At 39.1% G+C, this 22,490-nt stretch overlaps 2 protein-coding genes across 4 annotated transcripts in view; one reads left to right on the forward strand and one right to left on the reverse strand.

The window, feature by feature from the left end:
• Window positions 1–22,490, reverse strand: part of LOC114945851 (UPF0669 protein C6orf120 homolog) — a 120,089-nt gene that overhangs the window by 17,981 nt on the left and 79,618 nt on the right. The gene's annotated exons all lie outside the window — the stretch shown is intronic.
• Window positions 1–22,490, forward strand: part of LOC114945841 (uncharacterized) — a 148,313-nt gene that overhangs the window by 11,946 nt on the left and 113,877 nt on the right. Inside the window, exon 1 of one of the 3 annotated variants that reach the window (XM_085484101.1) lies at window positions 18,078–18,157. The exons of the other annotated variants lie outside the window; for them this stretch is intronic. The gene's annotated coding sequence lies outside the window, so the exon portion shown is untranslated. Of the gene's footprint in view, window positions 1–18,077; window positions 18,158–22,490 lie in introns of those variants that run through there. 3 annotated transcript variants of the gene reach the window in all.

The raw sequence follows: 22,490 nt of genomic DNA on the forward strand, positions 1-22,490 counted from the left end.
AAGAATGCGTCGTTCTGATTGCCGTCCGCTGATTAAAGATCGCAATCTCGAGATCGGCTCGATTCTTCGACGGCTATCGTTTACTTCCCACGACCGGGTCCGATCCTAACGGCCGACAGTGTCTCTAAACACGCCCGACTGAAAAGGCGGAGGCGGCGAGGCCGGATAAGTGTCGGGGCCCTCTTTCTTCAGCGTGAGGCCGAAGCGAACTCGAGTGTTGAACTCAATATCCGAGTCAGGTTCAACTTCGCGATCGTTCTCTCGTTTGCCCAAGACGAAACGTTTCCGAAATAATATTCCGCGCGCCGTGTGTCGCGAATTTTGTCACGAGTTTCAAAATGGCAGATGATAGCCTCCCGAGGGCAAATGCGACCCGGTGCGAAAGGCCGGTTGTCAGAGCAATTTAACCGAGTTCTGCAGAAAAATCCATCAAAAAGTTTTTGTATTTTTCAAATAAATACATGCACATAAAGTACATATTTCTTTTTTATTATAGAATATTATTATTTCGGGTAATATATTTTTAAAAATTGCTTATATTATTGCCATCATGTTTTCTGTCTAAAAGCAGAGACGATTAATGACAAAAATGCATACAACTGTACAGAGAGAATTTACTCTGAAAAGCATGCGGCAATCGTGGGACAATATGGTATTGGAAGAATTTTATAAGAGTTTCTTTGATATTTACTACAATAAAAATATTAATATCTACCACAATAAGATATAAAATATGCTCGATTATTTTACTATGTACATATTAATATTTTTTATAGTGGTAAATATTTAATCAGAAAAATTCTTATAAAATTCTTCCAGTGCCATATATTGTCCCACGATTATCATTATTTTCAGGTTAGGGTAAATTCGTAAGAGAAAATACTCTCTGTGCGTAATAAAACATGAAAAAAATATATCTTAATTTTGGTTTCTTATTTGGTTTCTTTTTAATATCGAGCGGAAAAGAATATTCACACATGTTGTAGAGAATACTGCATTTCTGGCAACATTGTCTGGCGTGAGTCATCGCGGCGCTTCGCCGCGGTGAGTTACCGTTAACTCTTAGCACGACGACGTTGAATCCGCGAGCACGTGAGAACACGCCTTTTTGCCACGCTCGTTATTTCCGTCAGCGCGACTCCGGCAGCCCCGTTGTCTGTTTACATGCCCGAGCCTTTTTCGAGCTCGATGATTTTTCAAGAAAAATGTAAAGGGCGCGCCGAGCACCATTCAAATGTCTCTAAGTAAATTGGAAAACATCGATAAAATAACGATTTATTAAAGCTTCTCGAATTTATATACAATGTATCGACTGTTACATATTTGCGAGTTAAAACGGTGAAATTGCGTTCCTTTACTTAATATCGCGCTTGCAACATTTCGCGTTGCCTTTACATTTTAACATCAGTCAAACGTCTCGCACTCGTAATGGCGTAAGAAGTTATGAAACGAGACACGAGAGCATATAAAACGTCTCCTCAATTACGAGCTCGCTCTATTCAGAGATACTCAGACACGTCTAGTAAAATTGGCTCTTCTTGTCCCGCGCGGATTCGAGGCTCAGTTTAACCCTTTTCTTACATTGCGTATTAGCCTTTTCTTAGCTGCTTTGTTGAACATACTGACAAACGAGATAGGAATGTACCGCAATTACTAACGTAAAGTAACGGTGCCGCAAGTCGACAGGGAGAGAAGTCTCGATCAATTAATTCTAGCTAAAAATTACAAAAATTATCACTTTCATTTTAATACATAGAGAAAATTTTCTCTTAGAATTTATTCTGAAAATCATGGTAATCGTATTCAGAAGAATTTCTCTGAAAATATTAATATCTACCACAACAAGATTATAAATTATGTTCGATTAATTTTACTACGTACATATTAATATTTTTTATTTCGTTAAATATTAATCAGAGAAACTCTTTTTCGTATAATTGACAAATTCAGAGACTCCATATTTTTAATGTCATTTTGATTTTTGTTAGATCACATTTTGTTTAAATGATTTCTTTAATTTCCATTTCTCTTTCATGTATACTTGTATTATTTTAGAATAAAGTTCTCTTTTAGAAATTTAATTGCGCGCATCAAACTTTATTGCTCGTCAGGATCATAATGCTTCGGCGAAATTCGATCCGTCCAGAATTGCGAAAGGCTCGAGGCATGCAACATTTTAACATACACGCGCGCGCATTGTGCCCGCTAAATCTTTCTTCGTGGTCACCGCCGGGTGGTGCTGATACATACGAGGAATAAATTGCGTGGGACGTGACGCTTATAGAGGTAATTGAGTACGTGTCGCCTCGCGCTGATGAGCTATTATAAGGATCGCCGAGAATCGGGCGTCCTTATAAAAAATCGCTCGCGCGCGCGCGAAGAACGCGCTTGACAAGGGGACATTACTCGAGACGCGACGTCCTGCATCTCAGACCTGACGGGCGCGAACGAGAGGAAATTACGCTACAAATTCGCGCTCTCTTGCGAGGCCGAGCTGACGACCGGTGACGCGCGGAACAAAAGTATAGATGACGTCCGGGTGTTTCCCCTTCAGGCTTGGTCGTGTAAAGTGCGAACGACTTGATTGTTTACTGGGCGCGAAGTTTCCCAAGACTGATCGAATAAATAACATGTATAAGTTACAAAACGCGATTAATTTTTTTAAATTTAATTATTTAGTAATAATTTTTGTTTTCACATGTCTTTGAATTTTATCTATTTGATTAAAATCTTGAAAATATATAGATGCGTGCCTGTCGGTATCTTCGTAAAAGAAACTGAGATTGAGCAAATAATATGTATTACAAAAACGCGATTAATTTTTTTTTAATTTAATTATTAAGTAATAATTTTCTCTTTCACATGTTATTTATCGTCAGAAGTTCTCAACGTATCTTTGAATTTTATCTATTTTATTAAAACCTTGGAAGTATATAGATGCGGGTCTGTCTTATCTTCGTAAAATAACTGATTGAGCAAATAATATGTATTAGAAAACGCGATTAATTTTTTAAAATTTAATTATTAAGTAAGTAATTTTCTCTTTCATATATTGCATTTTATTATTAAAAATTCTCAACATTTCTATTTGAATTTTATCTATTATTAGAACCTTGGAAGTATATAGATGCGGCCCTGTATCTTCATAAAGTACGCGGTGGCATTTGCGAGCCGTTTTGAGTAAATGACTCGACAGTTGTCGCACGAAGTGTACTTCGCTTAACTTGGCTACCCTGCATAATATCATTTTAAAGTCTAAACTCGAAGAACGCATGCGGGATCTCATTCCTATAGACTGGCATCGCGTGCACGCGGGACAAAGAAGAGAAGCGAAACGTAACGCGTAATATGTATAAATGTACAAACAACAAAAGCGCAGCTGTTTGACCGAACCGGTGCGATAATTATACACAGTGACATGGGAAAACTGACGAGACAAAGAAGCGCGTATTTACGTAGAAATTTTTTTATAAAAATCGCGGAATGAATAACCTTGCATACGCGCGTGCAATAGATTTCGATTTCAAAAGAAGATGAAAAGAGAGAGAGCGATAGAATTTATATTTATCCTGCTCCTTCTCCCTCCGTATAAACGTGCATATCCTTTTATAATTTCATCAACGTGCGTAATAACTTTCGGTTGTTTTCGACTTGGCTGCGATCCTTCTACCGAACTTATATGCTCTTAGCATCGCATCGTCGTAAAGTACGGACCCCCTTAAGGGCAGCCCGCGGAAAAACAATTTTGCGGCGGTTCTTTCGGAATCGGCTGCCGCTCCTCTTTTTAGCTCGTTCCGGGATTTATAAGCGGCCGTCGCAAGTGGACGCGGATTTATAATAATTACAAGCACGCGAAAAAAAGCGCGACCGTTGCACACAACCGGAGAGAGGGCCGAGACAGAATGATCGTCCCCCGTCAAGTGTATGGACCAACGTAACGCGAAACGCTGGAGATTAATGCCCCGCCATTTATTACGAACTTTTGTTGTGTACTTCTCATCTCGCCTCTTTTTACGCGCGATCGGCCCCGGATAATATAATATAATATAAGCGAGAGAGAGAGATAGACATGAAACAAGCAAATGTTGCACGAGCAAATGAAAATATATAGCAGAGATTCTTTAAAATAATTTTAGAAGAATTCTATCGATATTTTTGCCAGCTACCATAATATATAATTTTATGCGAAAAAAATGCGTGACATTTCAAGAAGCGCTAAATGCTTGGAATTTAGGAAGCATACAATTATAAGGTCTTTCTTATTTCAGAAGAGGTCATTTGATTTACGTCGACGTTAATTTCATCCAGTTTATACCGCAGGAACCCGCGTTTTATCATCACGAAAAACATTCACGAAACCGAATTTCGCGCATCTATATAAACGTTAGTCTTCCTTTCTGGTCTTGTCTCGATTGCTCTTTGTATCTCTTTGCTCCGTTCCGACACATGTCGCTCTAGTTAACCCAATTTAGTGCGAGGGAAAAAATGTAATTTTCTTTCGGTTTATATACAAAGACAGACGCACGGATGCTCCTTCGGTAGAAACATTCTTTTCTGAAACATCAAGAAAAAATGATACGAGCCATTATATGCGTGTTTTGCATAATTTCGTTCGTTATCCCTCTACCATAATTGAAATCTCGCACGAGATTGTGTTTCCCAGAGAACAATTACTTTGAAAAGAGATCGCCACAGATATATCGTGCCGAGGTATCAGTTGCCCTGGGTCCCTCGGTCTGTGGCCGCAAATCATTATCTTTAATTCATCGTCAAAAGCTCGCGTCAGGTAGTAATTACGATCGCGCATGCGTGCGTGCGCACACGCGGGCGTCGTGGCACGTGCGTCGCTCAGGCGAGCGGCCAGCACGTGCATGCCGCCGAAATGGGATCCGCGAAGAAGGCGCGAAGCAGATTGTACGATATCACTTTCACAGATGCTGCGTACGGCATATCTTTCCTCTTTTATTCAAATACTAATGACTTGTATATTCACCGAGAGTAACGATACAAAATTGTCTGAATATATTTTCAAAATCTATGCAATATATTCCGACTGACGTCACTTGAGAATCTTGCAATGCTCTTCGAGAGTCGAGAATAACAAAATAATCAAAATATATATGATTTGCATATGCGTGCATAGATGAATACTGTATATATATAAGTTTTACTCTTCGACAATAAGACTCTCGATAACAAGATATTCCCCGGTAAACACGGAGCGTCTAGTGTCTCTCTGAATGGATCTACGGGACCGAGGAAGGGTTTTGCTCACAGAGCGATGATATAAAACTTTCCATGAGTGGACATCTCGCCTTATAGTCTGGAGGGGGTCCATCCGGACGGAATGGAAATATTTGACTCTTGCCCTCGTGCGCGCAGGTACATACACGCACAGATAGAGAGAAAAGACACGAACTCTCTCTCCCGCACGTACCTGCCTGCCTGCCCGGGTCGCACGTGTTGTGCGCCGGTGTCGGTCGGGCTTGACTTATGTGTGCAACAGCTGCAGCGGCGCAGTGTCATTGACATCGGCGGCGCACACCAGTTTCCACGACGCGCTCACTCACGCAGCCAGCCAGCCAGCGAGCCACAACCTACCTACCTACCCACCATCACCACCACCACCACCACCACCCGGGGTCTTGTCCTCCTACCGATCGTACATTACACGCGAGGACGATTATAGCCTCGGCAGGCTAACCGGCTGGCTGATGTTCGCTGTTCGCGCTCACGCGCGCGCGAGGATGCTCCCATCCTCCTTCTCTCGTTCCTTTAAACTTACTTCACTTCGGACTACCTTAAGATGAATCCTCTCCTTCTCTCTGCTCGCCTTGATCCGAGACCTGTACGCGACCGTCGATAGCTGTACTTTGAGATTACCAAGGATTGATATTTAATATCGTGTTATTAAGATTCAAAAAATCATCCTTTTATTCATCGTTTTCTGTGGTTTTTTCTTTCTCTCTCAATTTATCTTCTCTCTACTTTATCAACTTTGTAGTTTGCGAGAGTTACGTATTCTGCGCTCGCCGAATTAAAGGGCTTGTGTATGAGTGGATGATACGAGTTCCCTTTTCAGGCGGCCCGGGATGGTGATGATTTATATTGTCGCATCCGGGTGTACTTTGTACTTTTCGCGACACTGACTTGCACGCTGTCGCGCGCGAGCGAATGAGAAATTCCGTTCAAATTGAAAACGACACAACGATTGTGTTCGGCGAAATCGAAGTACCGAGAAGTTTAAATTGAGATTTTACATCGCGCTCGACAAAGCTTCTTTCGAAGAAATACGCAATTATTTATCAAGACCCGTTCGATCGGTTGATTTTGTTAGGTGCTAAATTTATCTATACGTGCTTAAAGTCTCTCGATGTTTGTACAATAGAAATCATTAAATGCGAGATTTAATTGATCGCCACACAATGGTCGATGAAAGTATAGGTAGAGTGAGACGGTATCGAAATTTTCCGAGGCGAACGTGACGAGATGAATCGAGGTGAATACTGAGGAGGATGCGGTTGAAAACGCCTACAGCGAGACGATAATTTGGTTTAGTATGGAAATTATGAGAACGTCGCGAATGTAATTTTGGCGAGGCGGTATATAAGAGTTGATGAGAGATGAGCGACAAGGATAACGTTGGATATGATTCATACGGAGCGAGCAAAAGTAGATTATAATTCCTTCATTCTTTACAAAGGCTGGTTTTTTTTTAGAAACATTTTCCGAATGTTAAATATAAACGATTCGTTCCTTTTGATTTTTTTCCAAGAAATATGAATACGTAATATTCTGTACATGACGATGTCAATGAAATGGAATATGAGTCACGTGTCAAACATACGTCAGTTAGATTCTAACTCCTCTAGGAGGCTCTTTCCGCGTCTTTAGGATTCTACGCACTTCGACTCAGTCGACGTGCATTTCGAGATTTACAGGCGGTCATTTTTCAAGTCTTCTTTCCAGTTCACTCTCCTTCTTTCTTTTTCCTCTCTCTTCCCTCGGCGAAGTTAGTCACGTCTAGTCACCTCCTGCCAGTCCTGGATGCTTCCTTTCTCCTCTCGCCTCGCGCCCGACTTCGCATCTTCGCCGAGCTCTGCAGCTTCTTGTTATTCTTATTTTCCGCGCAGAGCGACTCTCTCTTTCTTATCTCCGTCCTTTCTCCTCTTTCAACTCTTGCTTCTGTTTCGTCTTTTCTACGCTGCCTTCTGTTCGTCGTCGACCAAGTCTATTCTCATTTGCCCCGGCAGCGCTGCCGGAACTGGTCCATTGGGAAAAGATGCTTCGAGGAAGCAGATTGTTACAAGTTATTGAAAGATCACAGCCGCGACCTTTTTAATTTTGCGATTAGCGCGCGTCCCAGATTTCTTATCATTGACGTTTCCTCGCGAATAATAAATCTTCGAATAATACAAATTTGTGAGAGCGAAAATGTAGCCTTTATATGAATTTTAAAGACAAACAAATGAATCATTTTTTCCATATTTGTTCGTTCGGTCTTTACTTAACAAGTGTTCTATAATTTTCAGCGAGAAATTATTTTTATTCTCAAAAAATACATGATGCAATTTCTTAATATATTTCTAATTATTTTAGAATAGAAAAATCATACAGTATCGATTTTAATTTAAAAGAAACTTGCGTTTGAATTTGGCTGATTCTTACGGAAAGAGTAATAAAGGGCAAGACAACAAAGCTTCCGCGGAAGGGTTTCTCGGCGCGGAACGAGACGATCGTTCATTTGGAAATTACGAAACCGGTTTGGCGTCTTTCCTCGTCGCCGAGAAAGAGAGAAAAAGAGGGAGAGGGGGTTATTGAATCGTCGAATGTGCCGGTGCACGCATTGTTAACCGGACTGATGGCAATTCGTCCTAGATGAGTGCATTTTGCGACAGATCATCGCGTTCATATCGAATTAGAAGAAATTAGTCAGTCCGTATGCTGTCATCAAAATTATCGTCAGATAATTTGAACAAACAAAAATGCCCTCGAATAGCATAAATTTTAAGTTCACATTTATTAAATATTTTCCTAAAAAATATTAACATTTTTCAGAAAAAATGTCATTATTATTTCGGACTAGAAAATAATTTTGGAAAATATTTTCGGGCGGAGTTGTCGGTTTAAGCAAGTCGTTTAAGCGATATTGCAAAAAATTAAGTAGTTCTCTTTCTCGAAATTATAAATTTTAGCTTGAAAGGGTGAAGACGGCCCTGGTGCGGCGCGATCAGCTGGTCCAGTCCCAGCACTGTTGCCAGACGTATCCCTCCGCCGAGGAGAGGCTGTTTTTTGCCTTTATTCGAGTCTTCTATATTCGCATCTATATATACAGAAATGCGTGCGCCGACACGCACGAACACGTTCGAGCACATGCACGCGGTCGTGTACATAAATGGTCGTCGTATCGTCTCATCTTCCCATTATATATACTCTTCTTGGCGAATGTATGAACGATTTTTCTGCGAATACAATTTCTTTTTTTTTTTTTTTTTTCGTAGTATCGTAAATTCCATGTAGGCTATTTATTTATCTCTTTCAATACATTGTCATTTGTCATACGTTATAAATACACAAATCTAAGAATACAAAAATAAATTTGAATAATGCTGTTATTGAACTTATAGACTTTATTTTGAAAAATTTAATATTCTTTTTTTTCGAAAATTTAAACACTCGTAAGAAAGAATTGTTTCCGAATTCTAATAAATTCCTATTTAATTTTTCACTTAAGATTAAAGAAAGAATGTATTATACTAATACAACTAGATGAAAGGGTGGAATATTCGTTCTAATCTTTTGAGAAAATCGTTAGAAATTTAAAATTCTGATTTAATAGGACATTTACAAAGAAAAAAAAACGTTGTTTATGCGAGAGAAATTCTGTAGAAAGAGAAGTCGCGGTCAGAAGATTCAGAGTTTAGTTCTCATGACCGTGTCAATGTGTGCGTACATGCAACTGACTTCCTGTCGGAGGATTATTGGCGTGAAATAAAGATTGCATTCGCGCGCTCGTGCGTGGGATAAGAATGTGATACTTGCATACATCTTCATATCTATCAGCTGAAGAAATTACAGATGAATTTTTCATAATATATTATTACACATTTTTTCCCCTTTACATATATTTACACCTCTGTGTATTTAAAATTAATCATTATTTGGACAAATAATTCTGCGATAATGATTTATTATTTTACACTTTTTTTTTACATTGTATATAATTGCATAAATTTTTCTTTACATAAAACGCTTTATGTGAATAGAATAATTTTACATATTTAATTTTTATTTATGAACTTTACCAACACGGAAGATAATAGCATAATTGGACATTTTTAAAAGAATTTACGATCGTTCGTTTATTGTGTCTCAGAGCTGTCCCAATAAAAGACTTCCCTAATAAAATTTTGGTCAAGTTATTACGATTCTGTCGACTCGTGGGAGTCTAACTGCTTTCCGTGACACGATTCATCCGTTTAATTTACCGCTAATGACTTCGCGATGGCAGAGCCAAGCAAAATCTGCTCGAGTTGTCCCTTTCTTTTCGCTATTTTCAACGCATTACTTTCACGTAGAAGAGACTTTAGTTATCCATTTATACAACGCCCCATTGACTTTCTTCACGGTTGTGATAATCTGTAAACGATGCTTCATGTGGAAATAGTACAAAGAGTTCCATTGGCTGTTTCAACGTTTCACGAAAAATATATTCTTGACGTGATTAATTTTCCGTGCTTTTGATGGGAAAAACGGACGTACTTTGCTTTACGATTAATGAAAATTTTTCTTCCGATAATCAACGTCGTACTTTTTTGAGAATGACGTTCTCGTCGAAATATGCAGTGAGAAAATTTTCGAAGCTCGATGTGTCTTACGAAATCTCACGATTTCCAACGTGGCTCTACAAATAAAGATTATCCGTTATCAAAACGATTATAACATATTTTAGGGGAAATCTATTGTATGTTAGCTTCGATAAAGAATAGCTGATGTTGACTTGATAAACTTCTTTTTATGACGAATATATTTCACGGGGTTTTTTTATTATTCATTGTCAGCCATATAATTCGCAACGAAACTGTCGTAAAATGCTTCGCTACAATATTGATTGATAATAACTGAAGATATAACGGAAAATATAGCGTTGAAAATATAATGTACCTATAGAATGTACTGCGCCGCAATGACGATACTTTTCTCGCGTTTTACCGCATTTGATATCCCGCTGCCGATCGATTGCAAGAGCACAAAGCCCTTTGCCGCTGGCTTTGCGAAATAACTCGGTTCTTTGTACGGACACGTAGTTCGCGTTTACGACCATGTAAAGCACTATGTAGAACGATTTTATTACATACGATTGTCGACTGCAAAAATGTTTCTTAATATAACGTGTAATGATATACGTGTCAAGATATTGAATGCAAGAAAGCTACATTTTTTAATTATTTTATTATGAAATATAAACTACGCCAATTATATATATATATATATATATATATATATATATATAATTCATCATTGATATATACATATATATAAATATATATAGAATGCCAAGGTTAAATAATATCTGCCGTGCTATGAGGCAAGTTGGGTAAAACGCACGAGCGTTAAATAATTTCGATCTGCTTCGACAAATGTTAGCTCTTAGCTCTCTTATGACGAGCAGCGCCCGTCGTTGATTATACGGCATCTGTCGTATCGCGGACTTTGCGCCGACGTCGAAAGGCAGGAGGACCAAAGACGAAAGTGTTACGCGAGAGACGCGCGGCGCTCAAATTTCGGAAGCAGGTGGTTAAAGCGTTTGAGCCGGTAAGCGAGTCTCGGCTTCTTCTTCTACCTCCGGGCGCGCGGCGATCATTCAGCCACGAACGACCGGCACAAAGGCTCCTGGCTTCGCTTCTTCCGACCGTGCTTTATTCCCTGCCGAAGGACTGACCGTCGTCTTAAGTTCTTAAGGGCTGTTTCACACGGTACGAATCGACAGATTCTTAAATCCTCCGATCGTGGATCGATAATTGAGTGACACAGATTAATTAGGAAAAATTAGAATATACCTGTAGATATAAAAATAGCATTTCGCGCTTATAATAAATCGATGCGTTCATCTGTCAAATGCGAATTTATGTGACAGATTTTATCACGATATATTGCTGAATACATTTGTGACGTGTGTGTTGCATCACCTGTGCTTGCGTCTCGACTTGACGAGTATCCGGCGAGTGAACGTATATCTGGAACCGGCTTTTAACGCACATATGTTTATCCGCGTCGCTTCGGGACTCGACAAAGAACGAGAGCGTGCGGTTTTCCTGAAAGAGGAGAGTCGGGATTGACATGGTTAATTATTCGGTCATAAATCGTGGGGGACACTCGGGGCAACTAATTGCGCATCCTCCTTATTCGAACTTATTACGTGTGCATAATTATGCAAATATTTCGTATACGGTTCCCTTTTTCGAGCTTCCTCCTTCTCTTCGCGGCCAGGCTCCTTTGTCCCGCGGCATCCTGAGTTTTAATAATTGCGTTTCAAGAAACCGAGCGGAGAAGAAATCGAAAGGAGCATCTCGAGGAGTTTTTTTTTCCGATTCGTCCGTCCCCGCATAACTGATTTTTATCGACGTTCGGGAGTCACACTTTGTACGTCCGTCCGATCCCAATTAATGTCCGCTCCAGGACTGGTCCGACCTGCACTGCTCGTTTTGTCCACATTCATTGTCTCCACGCGGTTGCCGCATACTCGTCAAAATCTATATATCGTGGCTGGTGGACACGAAGGATGCATCGGGAAGAAAGAGAGCCACGTTACACGACCAACCACGGTGCGAAGGCCGGCTTCTGTTGCGAGCAAGCGTAACCCGACGTTACCCTACTTTTGTCCGCTTGCACAGGTATCTGCGGTCAGGCGTCCGAACGAACGAATATATCGAACGTATTAAAACGTGCAAAAGCGGCAGGATGCAGGCTGCCATGTGCAATTTCCATCCTCTCTCCGCCGTGTATCTCTGAGTGAGAAGTATATATCTTCGTGATTCTGGACGATTATACATATATATATGTACGTTTCGAGGATACGCGTTGTGTATCCTTGATCGACATGTTTACCGGATGTGGCAAATTGCCATCCATATATTGAAACGCGCCTTCGGGATATCTCTCTTTCTATACCCCTTTCGGGATAAATCGGCACGTCATTCTCATTGTAACGCATCAGGTAATACTTTTGGCACGTCGATTCCGCTTCTCGTCGCTGCCGATGTAGCAACCTTGTCACGCAGGGGTATTAAATAAGCATATTAACCAGTCGATCGTGTTCGCGCGGTCCTCTTGTCTTGTTTGGTGTACCGCTCGCGTGATCGCTATTGATTAATGGACGTTGCGCGCATATATGTCTTAAATCAGTGACATGTATATTTTTATTGCGCATACATATTCATAGAGAAAAAAATTATGAAATTCTTAATTGAGGATTTATTCAAAATTTCTTTATTTTTTTTTTTTTTTAATTATACGCGCGAAGATATTTTATATAATTTAAAATGATTGACGTGTTTTTTATAAAAAAATAATATTAAAATATTTACTTACAAAAAATTAAATTATCCTAATTCGATTATATCACAAAGTTTTAGATAGGTAGACTCGCATAAGATTAGTGACACGCATCAACGATTCCGCACACGAACGCTATCATGATTACGTAAGTAAACATGATGATATTAGAGATCGAGAGTTTCCTTGTCGTGGGTCAGTGAGAAAAAAAGTCATTGATACCTTTCACCAGCCATTGACACACTCGCTTGAAATGGCCTAGCGACGCGCTTGTTGAGCAAATATTACGTATGAATGCTTGACGTTCCGCGTGACCGGAATGGATACAAAGAATAAAGACAATACTAAACGTGTAGCGATAATAATATACTAATCCGTTTCGCATTCGTTTCATTTTCACAATTCAGAGATACGAAAACCGATCTTATTTCAAGTCTTATTAAATACAGGATTTTTTTTTAATTTATTTTATATATGATTGTTGTAAATGTAAAATTAATTAAATATAAAAGAAAGTAGCAACATGATTTCTCGATCTTAATGAATGAAAACAGGGCTTTTCCGTTCGGATCTCTACATAGATCCTACATAGAACAGAGAATTATACAGAAAAAATTTCTCTTTTTCTGTAACAGCCATTTTTATTAATCGATATTGTGTCCGCGGAAGTTTATTACTCCTAAAAATTTCGATACCGTTGCATCAGGGCTATAATTGTCGTTGTACTTTTATGCGAAGCAAAGAAAGCCGAGGTAAACCTGGTATGGCTCTTCTAATGATCGGTTGTTTAAAAATAAAAACGTAGTGAAGGTCACTGACATCGAAGTGTGACGAATCCGTGAACGCGGCGAACGGCCAGCCTTGGATGCTGACAAAGTGTGAGAAAGCAGCTGAGTTCGTCGATCTCGGAGAATCGCGCGGCTTCGTTAACCCTGAACGAGTAACGCACCGATATTGTGACACCTTGAGTAGTAACCGTGGTACGTCACATCACGCGACTGAAATTTCCGTAAATTCGGCAAAATATGAGAATGTTCCAAGAATACAAATTCTTATAAGAGATAATTTTTAACAGATTATTGATTCTGTCAAATTAAATTGACAGATAATAATTATTATTAAAAAAATAATAAAAATCATACAGCACTCATTAAGTTAATATAATCGTGGAAACTTGATATTAATTATATTTTGAATATTTTACTAGAGTCTCGAATTATGAATTGGCCGGGTGCATATGGTTCTCGCCTGCAGCTTACGTATAAGGTTTATCCAAAATTAATAAGCGCGCTCTCGTTAAATTTTGCGCGGTAGTCGGAAACAGGTGAACAAGGTCCTGCTTTCCGGCTGACATTGTTGATGTACGCCCTTTGAATCGTGTAATCATTCAAGATTCAATGCCTGTAATTCACGGAGTCGAGACGTGTGAGCGCTTAATGTTAAGCTATGCTAATGGAATGCGTTTCGAGCTTCCTACACTGTCGGCGCGACGGCGAGGAGAAATATCGCCGCATTATGCGTATATATTTCGCATACTGCACACTGCTCGCCTCGCGCGCGGATGCAGGTTAAAATCACCGTAGTCGGCTCGTCGGGAGTTTCGCCGTGAAAAGTGCTCGGTAAACCGGCGCGCGCGCCTCGGAAGATTAACTGCCCGTTCGTGATAAATTTAATGACCATACTTAACCGGGCTCCTCGTACTCGTTTTAGTATTGTTACCTATCGAAACGCCATTTGCGCGTAGTAAAAAATTTTTAAGTAAATCTCGCGAACGTCAAGCACTCTTTTCGTTACGCTCACGCGCATATAATTACGCTTACATTTTCATTTTTATATAATATTTAGAAGTGTATTTTATCTTAATGTCGGATTAATAATAATATGTACGTAATTGTAATTGGTTACACGAGAAATCTTCGTATTCATCACCGGTAATGTTAGGGTTAACGAACGGAAACGGCATATAATGCGTGTAGATATATTTTCTCTTTATTTTTTTTCTCTACGCATATAAAATTAATTATCGCCGAGGTTTTTATTGAAGGCGGATTTGTCGTGATGGATTATAAATACAGACGCGCGCGAAGTCATAATGACGTTCGATTAGCATTGTTATTACTCGACGAGTGAAACGCCACGTCTAAGCGATATAATCGATCAGCGTTGCACGAGGGCCGAGGTTATTCGTAGTAGTAGTTGCTATGTACAATATCTATGTTACCTAAACGCGGTCATCGACCGAGTTCTCCCCTCAAAGCAACGATGTCGGTGGAACGATCTGCGAGTTACGCTTTTAAATCAGTACAATTATAGTATGTACGAATAGAAGCAGGTGATGTATTTGCGGCCGAAAACTTTCGTAATCTATCCCTATTTAAGTGGCGCGCGCGGATGCGACTTACATATGCGCTCGTACTCTAGATTTGTCAATAATTCGACATATTCGAGCCGCGATCTGATTCTGGCGGGCCTTTGGCTTTCGTAATGAGATTACGGGAACATTGGCACGGCTCGACAGAATTAGGTAACGAAGCCTCGACCACGCGTGAGCTTTTAGCGCGTAGAGAGAGACTGGCCAATAATATAATTTATAACGATCAATTGATGGGTAAGATACATTTAAAATGTATCTCGATACAGATACGTGTAAAAAAATATATCTAGATACAAATACAGATACACAAATTAAAACGTATATAGATACAGATGCTCATATACTTTAAATGTATCTCAGATACATATCAGATACTTTTAAATTATATTTTATCATAATAGTGGTAATGTGCACAAAACGTACTGAATAATTCTTAATATTTTTGTTTATATCACGACTTATTCGTTAGTCTTAACACGTGAAAAATGCCTCGAAGATATCGTCACTCAAACTATTTTGCCATGATACTAAAATTTGATCAATGCTTAATAATCACTCAACTGATGTTGACGATATGTTGATAATTTGCAGTCTTGATCTTTTAAAAATTTAAAGAGTTGGACTATTCCAAAAATATGTGAAAATGTATCTGAAAAAAAGCAATTCAGATACCATGTTTTGTATCTAGATACATATATACTTCAATTCGAATATATCTCGGATACAGACTCAGATACACAAAATGTATCTATTACCCAACACTGATAACAGTACCGTGTGACCATATTTTCCTCGATAAATCGAAGATCGAGAAACCACATTATTTTTGAGCTCTCGGAGAAAATCCGAAAGGACGAGTTTTCTCTTCTTCTCTTCGGCGAAGTGCGAGTGATCGCTATATACCACTTTGCGCACGTAATTCCTCACGCGCGAGTCACGGGAATTAAATCCCCGGGTGATAAACTGCAAAGTTCCCTTCGATCGCGCCTAACAACAGATTTCGTTAAACCGATTCTCCCTACGATTCTTCCCTCCTCCCATTCCATCTTCGCTCCGATGGAGTGCAATTACAGCTCGGGCAGAGCCCCTGGCATCCTCCGGCGAGAGAGAGCAATCTCGGCGGCACGACCGATGCCCCGAGCACGACAACCTGAATCGGGGGGCCCCTGATAAAAAGCGGATATCGTTCCATAAATCATTCTTCGGCGGTGTATTAGGTACGCATGTGCATGTGCGTGCACGCGGACTCATGCATAAGTATGAGCGAGCGGAGAGAACGTGTGTATATACATATACATATATGTATATGCGTCCGTGTGTGTCGAGTCCTTTTGCTCTCTAACAGGCCGCTCTTTTTCCGACGACGATTTTTCGGATTCCCGCGAGTGAAAGTAACGACCGCGGTTTCTCGCGCCGGGAAGATTCTCCCGGGATGACGTCGATGGGTAAAACGCGATATATATATTCGCGCTGGTCAATTTGCCGGGGTGGTGGTCTCGCACGAGAGAGGATGACGCGCCTCGTAAACTCCCCTTTCTTAACGCGACCGCTTATTTACGCACCGCGTTATCTCACGAAGGAGGCTTTCCATTACGACGGTAACGCGCGTCCGGCCAGTTACGGGAATTATTTTTATGCGCGTTGTCGCGCGAGAGATCGCGCCTGCATCGTCAAAGTGGTCATTTTAGCGTCAAGTTGCTAGCTGCCTTAATTTACCGTTCAAGAGCTGCGTCGTGGGGATATTTTTATCGTTATTACGAATTGAATGTATTTTATGTGTGCACTACTAGTAGCGCATTTTATATCCTTCTCTCTCTCTCTCTGCATCAATTTATCCGGTTTAAATTTTTTATTGGATACTCGATCGAATTTTGTACTTTTATTTATTAATCTGGCACTTTGAAAAATCAGATTCGAATGAATAACATTGCTAACACAATTAGCATAGTTAAAGCATTATTTATGACAATATTATTGTAGCATTGTAATTGATATTATTTAAATTTTATTGCTTTAATCTAGAATTTATTATCTTCTATCAGCGGGAAATAATATTTAAAAGAGGAAGAGAAAGAAATTAAAGTGCTTTTTTTTATTCCAATTGTGATGCATATTGTATATCACCAAATTATGCTAGCGAATGCAAAATGTTAACATAATTATTATAATTGTGCGCGCATTAATGATTAAACTAATGATTGTCCGGCATTTTACATAGCATTTTCAACATTAATCTTACATGACATATATTTTATATTGTGACAGGTGATCTCGAATATTACGGTTACATAAATGCTTTTAAATTAAACGATGTTTTGTGAATAAATATTGAAATTTGAGAATGATATCAGATATCGGTAACTTTATATCCTGATACTCATTGTCAGTATACCACATGATAAATTAATACAATAGTTTAGTCGAGATGTGAATCGCGAAAATTAATTAAATTCGCGAATTTAATAATTACTAATTATATAATAATCATAGAAATTAATATGCATGTATAATAATCGTAGAAAATTATCGCGTTTCGAAAGAAGATAATACGGCGTAATTTGTGCCAAATATCAGATCAACTGTGAAAAGATAAGCGTCGATCACCGTTGACTACCATCGCAGTCAGTGTATTATTACATCGTGTCATTTCGTTACCTTAAAGCGAATGACGAATTGTTTTACTTGCATGTAAACAATAGCGTGCCGTGGAATTTTTGTGACGTATAATGCGCTGTTGTCGCGCGCGATCTTATCATTAGTTTAGTGATGTCTGAACGAGCAGGAGCAAACGTCGCGTGCTCTCTGCGAATTAATATATAATATATCTTCCAAATATTAAATATAGAAAATATTAAAAGTAATTATTCTTCACGATTAACTGGAGATTATTTGTCCGCGTGATTAATTAACTTCTATGATTTTCACATCTTATTGTTAATTAGCCATTATTTCGTAGTATTACGCAGTAGCGGAATAAAGTTGTCATTTTTAAATTTCCGTTATTATATAGCTTAGTCATTATCAAAGTTGTGTGACTGGTTTATTCTGTCATAATATAAAATAAGGCACCATATGGGATTAATATCGGGAGTGCTATATTAAAATGCCAGGCGATTTGGATAATTAGTGCGTGGGCGATCGTATTTTTTGACAAATAAGTGTTGTGTATGGATGTTATGGAGAAACAGTAGGAGGATAAAAGACGGCTGACAATAAAACAATTATAAAGTGAGTAATTTATAATTTCGTCAATTTATAATTAATTTATTAAGATATTATTTGTAATCTTTAAAATCAATTGTGCTTGTTATTCAACTTCGCGGTAACGTAGTTTATTCTTGTAGCGATATAAATATTGAAACATTTTCAATTATTTTTTAAAATTTAGTTCACGAATAATAATCAATTCAGAACTAGGGGATATTTTGATAACGATTACAATGTTCCGTATATTCATGCGTCTGTAAAAATGTAATAATATATTTTTGAAATGTATTTGTATTATTTTTGGACGATTAATTTTTGTTTTACAATTCATTATAAGCATCTTTTCAAAGTGGAAGTGTTAGTGTGATTTTAATTCAGCATTCTTATTTTTAATAACACTCTTACTAATTAATGAATCAATATGGGTGTAGAATTTATTATTAATAAATTGGCAATTAATTAACATTTAATTGCGCCATATCGAATTATTAAATTAACGGAGACAAATAATTCCTCTCCCTCTTTCTGTCTCTTCTCTCTGTCTTTCTTCCATCCGAGCTCATTTAGGAATTCATGACTCGCACGCGTGCAGTCACGCGGGCTCAATTTCTTTGACACAATAACGAGCTGATTTAAGTTTGTATCGCGGGGTCAAAGGAAAGAGACGCGACCGTAGATTAGCGATAGCGTAGAATACGTGCATAGAGATTTCGAACGTATCTCCTAATCGGGGCATCATGAACGATGACGCGCCAAGCAAATGGGATAGGGTCGCTGTTAACGCAACTCGACAGTGATGTAGAGGCGGGAAAAATGAGAAGTGACACGCGTTCTTCTTCCTCTCCTCTCCTGGGATACTTTCGTATCCCAGGCGCTCTTCTCCAGCCTTTTTGACTCATCGCCTTGCAAGGAATGTCGGGATGCGCTTTTACGAAATTTTGTTATTTATAGCCGCTCGAACATCTCGCCTCGTCGTTGTTGTCTTCGTCTTCTTTCGTCTTGAGTACAATGGGACTTGTAATGGGAGTAACGACCGAAAGCGAAACGGAGCGTTCGTCAGTGATTCTATTAGCGCTTAGAATAGAAAAATTAAAACTTCAAACGCGCGTGATGCGCTCTTTGCCCCGTTTCGCCTTTAGCGCTAAATGCGGCGTAAAATAGGAATGCTAATGCAGAACATAAATTCTTAGTGAGGGACGATTATTTCTGTTTTAATCAGTTCGATATTAATTTGATGGCAGATTTAATCGGATTAAAGCGTTACGTCTTTTTTTCCTCGGAAAACGAATATCTTAAACTGATTTTAATTTCTAATTTCTACGCCATTGTTCATTATATATTCATATATATTTTTGAATGTGTGTGTTTAGTATTTCTGCTTAATTTACGAGATATACTTTCGTGGGATTAAAGTCGCGCGTTTTATCTCGAAATTTGTCGGAATACTTCACACGACTTGTATCTCGAATCAAAGAGACCACTCATACGGATCAATCTTCTCGATCTGTATGATGCGATGAAAAAAATTTGTGTCCTATAATTTAGAATATGCGCGCACACGTATCGGAATATCTAATTAAAGTCGTGAGAATGTAACAGCGCCGATAAAGATTTCTGAATCAAATAACCGTAAAATGAGAAAAACCGCGAAGAATTAAACATATAAAACATATATTCAGAGAAAGTTTCTCAGATACATATTAGTACAATAAATTCGAAGAGATAAACAGAATAATCTACATATATAAATAATGAGCCTATAATAAAATAATGCAAATAATTATATAATCTAATTTAGAAAAGAATTCTGTGTAAAAAAATATAGAAATATTTCCTTCTCCCTCTCAATTTAATTATTTCTATTATCATTAAATTGATCTATAGACTTCCGTCTAGATTTTTCGGCATCTTTGCGTGATTCGTGTTTATAGTTTAAACCGCTATATCTCGACGTAACAGCGTTATATTTCCCGAGATGATTTTCGGCGCGCATAACGAGTCTGCGGTGCTCTCTCTTGATGCCATATGGTGATACCATAATAGCATTTCGCAACAGAGTGATACCGATTATGAAACGCGCGGACGTGACTAACGTTGTTTCATTAACGTCACCGGTGCCTTTCTTTCTCTCACGGGGAGCGCTGCCGTTTGATATAATAATTCCCGGCCTGGCACGGTTTAACCTCTCTGTCCGAGAGACGCTGCTCTATAGGACGTGGGAGTTGGCCGGAGAGAACGGGCGTCGTCTCCTCCCTGCACGCGGGTCTACGACTATCCTATCCGCTCGTTGCCCAGTCATGGGTCAGTGCATCTCACTTCCCAGTCACGAATCCGAACGTCGATGTATGGGCGTGAGGCTTCTCGAAGGGAGCTCTCGCGCGTCTATGCGGGAAAGAAGCAGCAGGAAGTTCGGTAGTACGAAGGTATATACGTCGACTATGGGAATCGTAGCATTTTTTTCTTCAACGAGACCTTAGAATTTATATTTATTATCGTGGAAAATTCCCGCGAACTGTATTTTGCGTCGCGGACAATTTTTGTCATCGCAGATTTCTGATGAGAAGTCCGCCTCGCGGACTTGTATCCGGACATTTCCATTTTCGACTTCTTTGTAAAAGAGAGAAAGAGTGAGAGAGGACGACAGCTATCTCTTTGTGAATCATCCGCTATTTCAATTTTCGGAGTCATACTCTGAACGCGACAACAAATTACAACGCGGAGCTTCTGTGAATTTTTAATGACACACGGATCTTTTCTTCTTCTTAATTTACATTTCTTTATATGTGTTGCGTTTTTTAAATTATTGCAATATATATATCGCGAACGATTTTACGAAATTCGATATCTGTTATTGGATATTATAATTAGGTAAAATTAATATACTGCAAGAAGAAGCATATTAAAAATTATATTCTATACATACATAATTTTCAAAAATATGCTTATATATATATAAAATATGTATGAATTTTAAAATATATGCTTCTTCTTGCGGTATATTAATTTTGCCCAATTATGATATCCAATAGCAGATATCGAACTTTGCAAAATCGTTCGACATATGTTGTTAGTTTGAAACGCGCACCACTGTACGTACGTTTCCATCTCGCTACAAAATAATTGGCGCGTTGCAGTGGCTGAGAATTTTTCCCGTAGACCAGTAGCCGCTTCGACTCTGCACACACCGTGCGGTTAGAGCCAATTATAACTATAATCACGGCGAAAACGCATACCGACCATAGAATCGCCCATAGCACGCGATATTTCTCCATAGATCGCGATCGTAGATCGTCCCCGGAGGTGGAAGGATCCTTTCGCGAAAAGCCCGGAGAAGGACATTATTTGTTAATAGCCGGCGATGCGACCAGATTTTCCGCAATGTACGTCCTTGAGGTGAAAACACGCTTTACTATGCGTCTGTTAGCGAAACTAGTTTGAAAATTATTATCCGTGTGTTGCGATATACGTAATGGTCACTTTTCGTCCGTTCCTTCTCGAGACATCTAGTCCCGGCCACCTATAATTATCCGGCTGCAGTTACCGAGGCAACTGCTCTGCGCGGTATTATAATGATAACGAGTCAATATCAATCGCACACACCGCGCTCTCATTTCTCACAAGGCCGCGTGCGCAGAAATAGATTCCGCGGTACCGCGAATAGATTCTCTCGTCGTGCCGAGCGAACTCCTAGGAAAAGTGCCACCGGCGAGACTCTTGTTTACGGTCGTTGAACTCGCAATTATGTACTTACGTTAAGGATTGTTGGCACGCCACACGCATATATACATACAAACGCACATGTACATACATTGTCCCGCGATCCATCAAAAATGAAGGAAGTATTACACGGTAGTATAAGCGAAAACGTCTTTATATCGTGTCGATAATTTTGGAAGAGGACGAGTAAGTTGCGAAGATCCGCCATGTGCGACTTCTTCATCTTCTGCGAGTTTAATTCGTGATGTAGATAGAGATCGTATATAAATACCACGAAAAAGGGGGCATTCTCCTTTTGAATGAACACTAAAATTTATTTGCATATTTAATATAAAAAAATGAAAATCAAATCAAATAACAAAAAAAAAAAAGAAATTTAAAAATAATTAAGAAAGAACAAAAATTAAAAACAAAAAAATTATGTCTTCTTCTGGAAAAAATCCTGCGGATGCCCATGCTATGCACGAATTTCATGCGAATGCGTGAGGATTAAAAAGGATATATGTAGAAAGTTACGACTTGTCGTAAGGAAACCATCTTCTTGTGCGCGATACCTGTCTCCCACGGCACGTGTATTTAATCTTCTTTATTATGAGAGTCAGCCTCTCGTCTGAGATCATCTTACTATATCATCTCT

Source organism: Nylanderia fulva, unplaced genomic scaffold (assembly GCF_048542155.1).
Source record: "Nylanderia fulva isolate GAGA-0341 unplaced genomic scaffold, ASM4854215v1 Scaffold29, whole genome shotgun sequence".
Classification (NCBI taxonomy): Eukaryota; Metazoa; Arthropoda; class Insecta; order Hymenoptera; family Formicidae; genus Nylanderia; species Nylanderia fulva.